Raw genomic sequence first — 10,503 nt, forward strand, 5'->3', positions numbered from 1 at the left:
GTGTGTGCACGCACTACCCCTTTAAATTCCAGGATCTGAACCTTGGTGGCTTGGGGGATGGGGATCAGCAGTGGAGGAGGAATCCAACCTATGTGTTGTACATTTTGAAGGAAACTAAGCTTGCAAGATTCAAGTGAAACACATAAGTCCTTTTCTCCTCAAATCCTCATGCTCAGTGTCAGCTGGACTTTGGATAAACTTCAGAGAAGAATTTAAGCTGAAACTTCCACAGTTCCCAAGGTTCCCAATCACTCATGTTTGTGTGGGAGGCTATTCGTTCTCTGAAGGAGACGTGATTGAAGAGGCTATGGAGGGCCAGGTTGCGGAACCCATCACCAGGCTCCCACGCAGAGGCCATTGCGGCAGTACTTCCCACAAACAGGCAGGAAACATAGGCTCCCGAGGGCTCTGCATGCAGGTCAGAGGGTGCGGAGGAAGAGGGGCTTTGGGATAATAAAGGCCTTTTCCTGAAGCAGCTGCAGGCAAGTGTTTGCATAAATTAGACGGTGGTAGTAAGAATTACAGCAGCACGCCCTTCAGAATCTAACAGCTTCCCTTATTTTGAACAAACGAGAATGCTGGTAAAGGCTATTTTCTCTGCCTTTCTGTACAGTGCTCAGTCAGGCAGTCTGAGCTGGCCTGATCTTCTCTCAGAAACACACACACATGTGCACAGACATGCACACATACACACACATGTCTACATGCACACAGAAGTATGCACATGTGCATACATGTAAACACGGGAAGACATTTGTGCACACAAGCACGCAATACACACATGCCTGTGCACACACGTATGCAAATATGCAAACACATGTGCTCACAAGTACGCACATATGCATGCGCACACATGTACATAACACGTGCACACACACACAGGTGCTGGAAGTGTGAGCTTGAAGCCTGCTCCCCAGCTCTGCTCCAGCCTCTGGCCACCGTCCTGGATTCTCTGCTCTCCTCGCGTGGTCACTTTCCCCTGGGCCTGTTCCCCAGTTTCTATCTGGGCTTCTCTTCTTCACATAGACTCTAGAATCAATCTGCACCCTGAGAGTAAGTTGCTCCTGACTCCATGTCAGTGGCCATTTCCCAGGTTCCGGTTTGTCTGAGACACGTCTGTTTGGGCACACTGTGACCTCATGATTGTATTCACAAGAGCCTGGTGGTATCTGTGGGCCACATTATCCCTGTCTGAAAGGCACGGCTAAATTCCTAGAGGCGTCTTCCCTGTAATGGTGTGGTAGGCATGGTTCTAGAATCCAGGCACGTGGACTGTCCTCCCCCGAGACTGGAAAGGGGTCCCATGGCAACAGGTTGTACATCATGGCAGTGCGTGAAGTACCTGGCTTTAAGCTCATTCAAAAAGGGGATGGCCCCATGTAAAGGGAGATCAGCTGGCAACCTCAGTGCTCCCTGAAATGTTAGTCACTGACTCCAGAAAGGGATGGGCAGGGACCCGAGGGAGAAGTGTTGACTTTGTCACAGCCGCTCTTCCTTGGTTGTTACCAAACATGGCAAACGCCTGGCATGACTCTCCCACAGGCCTGGCAGGAGTCACTGATGTATTTTGCTCCACATTTTCCACGCCAGGCAGGGCTAGGGCAATCTCTGACTCTCTTTTCATTCTCACATCTGACGTGCTCCCGGAGACACTCAGCCCTCAGCGTCCTGCACCTGCCAGCTCTAGAGATAACGTGCGTTTCCAGCAGAGGACACGCTGGAGGATGCACCGGCCACAGGAGGGAGGCGGATGTTTGCCGCATTCCAGGGCAGCGTCACTCCGTGGAGCTCCAGTTCAGACCGAAGGTTCAGGCGTGACTAGGAGGAGCCTCCCCGTCTGCCACACACAAGCCATCCAGGCACAACCTTTTATCTTCTTATGGGACTCGGCTTCTCAGCTTTGCAGAGCCCCCATAACATTGCTAAGAGAGTCAGTGCCAGGATTTTGGTTTCAAGGCCAGGATTTTGGTGCAGTTGAGCCTTCATAACCTCACCAGGTTTTTTCTTTTGGTTCACGTTTCACAACTTTCATAGAATATTTTAACTATTCCATACAAAGTGAAAACAGTGCGTTCAGTTACAAATGTGTTCTAAGGTTAGGCTGAGCACTCTCCACAGGCCTGGTCAGTGTGGACACGGTGTTCCTGGCTGCCAGAGAGCGCTGTCACCCACTTGGAAACCCCACCCACCAGCTGCCAACCAGTCACTCACACCCAGGACCTTCAGACGGAAGAATGGTGGGTACAAGGCCATGGGATAAGTGCATCCCATGGGGTCTGCTATTGAGGAGGCTGCTGAGACGTGACCCTGAGAAGTGAGTGCCCCGAGTGAGGAAAAGCCTCTGGCCTCCTCAGGTATTGTAAACGGTCTTCGACTCGACAGAGGGAGACGGCGCAGCAGCAGGATCGGACACTCTTGGCTTGAATGTGGGTCAAACCCAGGCCCGAGCCCTGCCACATAGCCTGGGTGAGCACGACTTGCTTCATCACCTGTGTGTTTCTTTTCTTTCTTTGTTTAAATCTGTCTGATATACAGAAAGGAGAAGCAGGAGCTTATTTATAAAATGCAACAAGGAAGGAAAAGCTTGGAGTGAGATGAAGCAGAAAAACATAGCAGGGACAACCTAGAGGCCCACCGTGAGTAGAAATGTGCACATCGGAGGGACGTTCACACACGGCATGCGCTGGCCGCTGGGTTGGTTCTGCTAACATTTCTCAGCACCTGCACAGAAAGGGGAGTGGTGAAGTATCCCATTTACGGTATCAGTGCCATAAAAACAAATCTCTCGCGCCAGGAATTTTTAGTTGTTCCCAGTTAGGAGGACAGAAGAGGCTTCCCTGAGGTTTTCCCACCTGGAGGTATGACTGTTACTTTCCTCAAGGCCTTGGGAGAAGCAACAGTTGGTGAAGTGTCGAGCACGGCACCTTGGAAAATGGTGATCCATGGAAATTGGCATCCTTTTCCCCTTGTATTACTCCTAGGGAACCTGACCAATGAGGAGGTTAAAGTTCACAGAAATTAACCAGTCACCAGCCTGAGGCAGAATCCAGAATGGCTCCAGAGCCTCTGCCTCTCCCCCAGGCTCCACTATGATGGCGGCACCAAAACGGGCAGCAGCAAAAGCATCACTGACACCATGAGGTCACCCTGCCAGTGAGGGACACTCTCAAAGCACACTCATCTAAAGGAACCAGTGTCTTAGAGTACACAGGTCAATAAGAAAGCACTAAAGAGTCTGGCTTGGTCCATTTTGTGCTGCAGTTATAGAACAGCACAGACTCGGTCATTGATAAATAAGAATGTATTTGGTTCATGGTTCTGGAGCCTGGGAAGTCCAAGGGTATGGTGCTATAGTGCTAGCCTTGGATCAGTCATCTGGTGAGGGCCTTCTTGTTGCACCAGCCTGTGGTGGAAAGTAGAAAAGCAAGAGAGCCCATGGGGCTGAGAAAAAGTGGGAGCTGAATGTATTCTTTTATTAGTAGTTCTTTCCCGAGATAACAGCATTAACCCTTCCTCTTAATACTGTTGAATGGCCTTTAAATTTCAGTGTGAGCTTTGGAAAGCAGAATTTAAGCCACAGCAGAGGTCAAGTGTCCATGTAGGCAGCACTTACCTGAATGGACATTTTTTACCATCCAGACTGGGCTTGAGAATCAATTCAGGGCCCCTCTCCCGAAGAGAAAGGGGAGAAGGTAGAGAGGAAGCCCCGCAGGATTCCCGCTGTCTGGACCTCACCATCTCCTAGAGACGCGCACCTCCATTTGCAGGAGCATGAAGGTGAGTCACTGTGACAATCCAAGACAGAGAAAGGGTTGCAAAGTGTAAACTACCTCCAATACGTGAAGGCCGACAAACTACTCCACCTCAGTCTGAAGGTAACGGATACTCGGAATAACCCAGCCCAGAGGGGAAAGGAGACTTCAAAGTGCCATCCCCCAAAATGGGTGCAAATGAAATGCAGACTCAGAATCAAGTTTCAGGGAAACACACCACCTGTGCCAGCTGAATGTCTATAAATTGCATGCAATGTTTTCAAATCAGTCATCTGGCCATTGAATGCTCTAATGAGAATTTATAATAATTCAGTAAAGGCAACCTTTGAGGTGAGGAGGAAAAACAAGTCTGTGGTTTTAAAAGAAAATCCTATTAGAAGCAGTTAATGAAATTGAATTGAGACTTGAAAGTCACAGTATTTATAAAGTGCCTACTGTGTGTCAAGGACTTGCTAAGTAGGCCAGGCATGGTGGCTTATGCCTGTAATTCCAGCACTTTGGGAGGACAAGGCAGGTGGATCACCTGAGGTCAGGAGTTCGAGACCAGCTTGGCCAACATGGGAAAACCCTGTCTCTACTAAAAATACAAAAATTAGCTGGTCATGGTGTTGTGTGTGTGTGTATCTACGTGTGTGTGCTACTGGAGATAGTGTGTTGTGTGGTGATGGAGATGGCGTGTGTGTGTTGATGGAGATCGTGGGTGTGTGGTGATGGAGGTGGTGTGTATTGTGTGTGTGTTGATGGAGATGGTGTGTGTTGTGTGTGTGTGTCTGTGTGTGTTATTGGAGATGGTGTGTTGTGTGGTGATGGAGATGGTGTATGTGTGTGTTGAAGGAGATGGTGGTGTGTGTGGTGATGGAGGTGGTGTGTGTCTGTGTGTGTGTTATTGAAGATGGTGTGCTGTGTGGTGATGGAGATGATGTGTGTGTGTGTATTCATGAAGATGGTGTGTGTTGTGTGTGTCTGTGTGTGTGTTGATTGAGACGGTGTGTGTGTGTGGTGATGGAGGTGGTGTGTGTTGCGTGTGTGCCTGTGTTGATGGAGGTGGCGTGTTTGTGTTGATGAAGATGTGTGTCTGTGTGTGTGGTGATGGAGGCGGTCTGTGTGTGTGTGTGTGTTGATGGAGATGGTTTGTTGTGTGTGTGTCTGTGTGTTGATGGAGATGGTGTGTTGTGTGTTGATGGAGATGGTGTGTGTGTGGTGTTGGAGGTGGTGTGTGTTGTGTGTGTCTGTGTGTGTGTTGATGGAGATGGTATGTTGTGTGTTGATGGAAATGGTGTGTGTGGTGATGGAGATGGTGTGTGCTGTGTGTGTGCCTGTGTTGATGGAGGTGGCGTGTTTGTGTTGATGAAGATGTGTGTCTGTGTGTGTGGTGATGGAGGCGGTCTGTGTGTGTGTGTGTGTTGATGGAGATGGTTTGTTGTGTGTGTGTCTGTGTGTTGATGGAGATGGTGTGTTGTGTGTTGATGGAGATGGTGTGTGTGTGGTGATGGAGGTGGTGTGTGTTGTGTGTGTCTGTGTGTGTGTTGATGGAGATGGTATGTTGTGTGTTGATGGAAATGGTGTGTGTGGTGATGGAGATGGTGTGTGCTGTGTGTGTGCCTGTGTTGATGGAGGTGGCATGTTTGTGTTGATAGAGATGGTGTGTCTGTGTGGTGATGGAGGTGGTGTCTGTGTGTTGATGGAGATGGTGTGTTGTGTGTGTGTCTGTGTGTTGATAGAGATGGTGTGTTGTGTGGTGATGGAGGTGGTGTGTGTTGTGTGTGTCTGTGTGTGTGTTGAAGATGATGTGTTGTGTGGTGATGGAGGTGGTGTGTGTTGTATGTGTTTGTGTGTATTGATGGAGATGGGTGTTGTGTGTTGATAGAGATGGTGTGTGTGTGTGGTGATGGAGGTGGTGTGTGTTGTGTGTGTCTGTGTGTGTGCTGATGGAGATGGTGTGTGTGTGTGTTGATGGAGATGGTGTGTGTGTGTTGATGGAGATGGTGTGTCTGTGTGTGTTGATGGAGATGGTGTGTGTGTGTTGATGGAGATGGTGTGTGTATGTTGATGGAGATGGTGTGTGTGTGTTGATGGAGATGGTGTGTGTGTGTTGATGGAGATGGTGTCTGTGTGTGTTGATGGAGATGGTGTGTGTGTGTTGGTGGAGATGGTGTGTGTGTGTTGATGGAGATGGTGTCTGTGTGTGTTGATGGAGATGGTGTGTGTGTGTTGGTGGAGATGGTGTGTGTGTGTTGATGGAGATGTTGTCTGTGTGTGTTGATGGAGATGGTGTGTGTGTGTTGATGAAGATGGTGTGTGTGTGTTGATGGAGATGGTGTGTGTGTGGTGATGGAGGTGGGGTGTGTCATGTGTGTGTTGATGGAGATGGTGTGTTGTGTGTGTGTTGATGGAGATGGTGTGTGTATGTGTTTGTGGAGGTGGTGTGTATTGTGTGTGTGTTGTGTGTGTGTGTTGATGGAGATGGTGTGTGTGTGGTGATGGAGGTGGGCTGTGTTGTGTGTGTGTGTTGATGGAGATGGTGTGTTGTGTGTGTTGATGGAGACGGTGTGTGTGTGTGTTCATGGAGGTGGTGTGTGTTGTGTGTGTGTCTGTGTGTGTGTGTTGATGGAGGTGGCGTCTGTGTGCTCTCGTGTGTGTGGGATGAGGGGTCAGGAATGGGCTTTGCAGGACCTTTCTGGGGATGGCCGGCCAGGACCCTTCTGGGTGTGGGGCCGCCTGCAGTGGAAGGTGTGGCCTGGGGTGGCTCTGGCACTTGCTTGGCCTCTGGACACACCATTTCCATGAACACACACCACCATCTCCATCCCCACACACACACCATCTCCAACAACACACATACACCACCTCCATCAACACACACACAGACACGCACAACACACACTATCTGCATGAGCACACACACAACACACACCGTCTGCATGAACACACACACACACCATCTCCATCACCACACAACACACCATCACCAATAACACACTCGTGGCTCTGAGCTCAGCTCCTCTGCACCCTCTGCCCGCCCTCCGTCTCCTTCCCCTAGGCAAAGGACAGGGGCTGGTCTGTCTGTCCTGTGGAGTCCACGCCTTCCTTAGGGGACTCCTGTGAGCCACTATGCACAGCACGCGGCCCCCACGGTGGCCCCGCAGAGCCTCAGTCCGTCCCTTCCCCTCTGGGAGAGGCTGCGGGTTTCCAGAGCCTGGGGGGCCTGGGAGGCAGGGCCGGTGTGAGCTGCTGCATGTTGAAGGCTGCTGGAGGACTGGCAGCCACAGAGGCCCGCGCTCCAGCAGCCGGCACTGTCCCCAGGTTCCCGAGGGCAGAGCCACTGCCGCCGGTGCCACCCAGAACCCAGGCGGGCTCACGGGGCAACGAGCAGGGACAGCTCAGGTAACACGGGCGGGGGCATCTCCCTGGGCACCTCTGACGCTCATCAGGGGATGGCCTGGGGTGCGCCTCGCTGGCGGGCGGCCTGAGGACTAAACAAGCATGGGAAAGTGCCCAGCCAGTGCCTGGGAGGCCCTCCTAGTGCCTCAGTTTACCCCTTCACGCCTCCTCACCAGCCACCTGAGATGGGCTCGGCAGAGGAGGGGCTCTGCCGGGTGTGGCTCCTCCTGGGCATCAGGATCTCAGCCCCGCGAGGCCCCGCGCCAGGCGACGGGCAGAGAGCGCGGAGAGGAGTGGGTCCTTTTCTCCAAGCCGGGAGGCATCGGGGTCCTGACAGTGGGTGCAGGAGTCGCGTGGTGGTTCTCCAGCTCCAGAGAGCGCAACGGCAAACGCAGCCTCCCGCAGCTGCCTCCCCAGGTCCGGGCTGGGAGGTCTGAGGGGTCCCGGGAGCGGCGTGGCCAGTGAGGCCTCTGGAGCCTCCAATCTCAGGTTGAGAAGCAGCGCCATGAAACACGTTGAAGAGTTCGGGGATCGCGACTGCACCGCCCGTCAGTCACCACCTGCAGGCCCCGCACTTGCGCCAGTGATCGTGACCGTGGGGAAGGTCCAGAGTTGCGGGCTCTGTGGCCTGAACGATGCGTCCTACAGATGAAGATGTCGCTCCTCTTCCTTCAGGCCCCTGCCCTCCACAGCGTCCGCTTTTCAGCTCTGAAGTTGTAAAATGTCTCTTCTCACCCTTCAGGCCACTGCCTTCCACGGCCTCTGCTTTTCAGCTCTGAAGTTGCATTTTTCCTGCACACACAGGCCACCATCGTCTGGAGCTTTTCGGGTAAATGAAATAAAAAATCATGCTGGGTTAATAACACTTTGGGTGAAAATTCTGAAATATGACGGGGTTACTTCTGCAGCTCACACACCAGCCCTGAGGGCGAGTCCAAAAGGCAGTTTCAAAAGTGCCGGAAGCCCGGAGCGGGGTTGGTGTGAGGAGCGCCTGCGAGGCTGCTGAGGCCGGAGAACGCCCATTAAAGAAACACTGGAAATCTGTGGATCAACAATCACAGGAATAAGGCTCTTTTCCAAAACTTCAACCTTGTTTCTAGGCAGCCGGTGACCCTCCCAGCCTCCAGGCACGGCCATGAAAAGTGAAATGTTTCTGGCTCTGAAGGACTTCCGAAGCAAGACAAGGGCCCCTTCGCCCCAAGATGCTGGGAACTTGGATGGGATTAGTCCCCGGCTAATACTAGAAAATGCATTTTTAGATCAGGAGGAGAGTGTGTGGGAGGAGGTGGGAGGGAGGGTTGGGCGCTGGAGCAGTGCTGGTAAATGTTTAACAACTGGCTCTCCAGAAAAAAAAAAAAGCACCTATGAGAATACGTGTTATAAATCTTTGATAGAAAGGAGGCAAGTTGTGCAACTTCCAAATAGAAAGCCACCTATGACACTCACTGCACACTCCGAGCAGCCAGCACCTGCCCACAGGTCATTTTGGTGGTTTTTGCCCAGCTTTCACATCTGCAGACAGTCTCTGGGTGCAATCCTCCCACGGTGTGGTAACCAGGCTACTTTCAACCTGCTCACTTTTCTCCATGCGTTCATTGTTAAGCTGATATGATCTCCTAAATGGTTCCTCATATCACCTCATACACACTTTATTGATTAAATGAAAGCTGTCAGTTTCAGCACTACCAACTGTGAGTGGCCCACTTTAGCTTCTTGTGTAGTTGCAGGGGTGGGAACAGTCCTTAATTCTGCATTTTCTCACCATGGCTGTGACTAACCAGTTTGAAAAATTCCCCAGAAGTTACTAATTGGCTCTTAGGAGCTGGTGCAAGCAGGATCCAGCACATCCTGGGATGGGTGGCCAGGCCAGGACCAGCGCTGTTATAGAATGCCCTGGTCTGTTTAGGGTTGCCCCATTAGAAATTGATTTTGGAATTTTCTGGACTCCTTTGATCTTGGAGATGACATCACCGATGTCCAGGAGATGAGGAGCACGTTGGGTAAAGTGCACATTTCAGGAAGTTGGATGGATTTAGGACATCAGAAAAAGATTGACCTTATGGTTCCCTTTCTAGTTTAACTCTTCACAATTTTTAACTGAAAGGGCCTTCTTACGATTTAGAAAGAGAATGGACCCATCGGGGGCCCCTTTGACCCGGTATGAATTGTTCAGCTCATTTAATAAATATTCATATTGGAACTAACTCCTCTGGCATTCGCTTTAATCTTTCTCTATTAAAAAGAATTCCACAGCACTCAGAGAAGAGAGAGGAATTTAAATATTTCTTTTTCCACACAACCCAAATTCATCTGACTAGCATGCTGTTTCACAAGTTTAGAACACGCCTGGAGCCCACATGCAGTTATTTTAAGCCGCTGGCTTCTCTTTCTTTGTAAAATCCCTGTCTGGACCCACTATTACCCACCTTCACCAGTTCTAACTGGGCAGGTCTCAGGTAGCCACAGTTCACCTTTTGACTTTTTGTTATTATAGAATCAGTCAGTTTTGAAATCTGGTTCATTTGGAATGCATAGATATTTGTCACCTTGCTTTCTGTTAACAGATGAACAAAGTTTCCAATGAATTAATGGAATGAGAAATAGAAATATCGATATAAGCATTACTTTATGTATATTACTTATATATTATTTTACAAGGTTTATATATAAATATATATGTGTGTATACGTGTGTGTATGGGCATGTGTGTACATAAAGGTATATATGTGTGCATGTATATATAAATGAATATATATGTTTGTATATATGTATGTGTGTGTATGTGGGTATGTATATGTATATAAGTGTATGTGTGTATATATAAATGAATATATGTGTGTGCATATATGTATGTGTATGTGGGTGTGTATATGTATATAAGTGTATGTGTGTATATATAAATGAATATATATGTGTGTATATATGTATGTGTGTGTATGTGGGTATGTGTATACGTATATAAGTATATGTGTGTATATATAAATGAGTACACATGTTTGTGTATATATAAATGAACATGTGTGTGTATATAAATGAATACATATGTGTGTGCATATGTATGTATATGTATATGTGTGTATGTGTATGCATGTATATATATGAATATATGTGTGTGCATATGTATGTAATGTGTGTATATGTATGTGTGTGTATGTTTATGTGTGTGTATATAAATGAATATGTGTGTATGTATGTATATGTGTGTATATGTGTATATACATAAATTAATGTGTGTGTATGTATGTATATGTATGTATATGTGTATATATAAATGAACATGTGTGTGCATATGTGTGTACATGTGTACATATATGTGTATATGTGTGTATATATAAATGAACACGTGTCC

The 10,503-nt window shown here is 48.9% G+C and overlaps 1 long non-coding RNA gene across 1 annotated transcript; it reads right to left on the reverse strand.

The window, feature by feature from the left end:
* Positions 1-1,545: 1,545 nt before the first annotated feature.
* LOC106998204 (uncharacterized) lies at positions 1,546-9,511 on the reverse strand. The gene is made up of 2 exons (XR_013416956.1): positions 7,335-9,511; positions 1,546-3,785 (listed from the first exon to the last, which is right to left on the reverse strand). It is a non-coding gene; the product is annotated as an uncharacterized LOC106998204 (long non-coding RNA).
* Between the last annotated feature and the right edge of the window lie 992 nt (positions 9,512-10,503).

This window comes from Macaca mulatta, chromosome 4, assembly GCF_049350105.2.
Source record: "Macaca mulatta isolate MMU2019108-1 chromosome 4, T2T-MMU8v2.0, whole genome shotgun sequence".
Classification (NCBI taxonomy): domain Eukaryota; kingdom Metazoa; phylum Chordata; class Mammalia; order Primates; family Cercopithecidae; genus Macaca; species Macaca mulatta.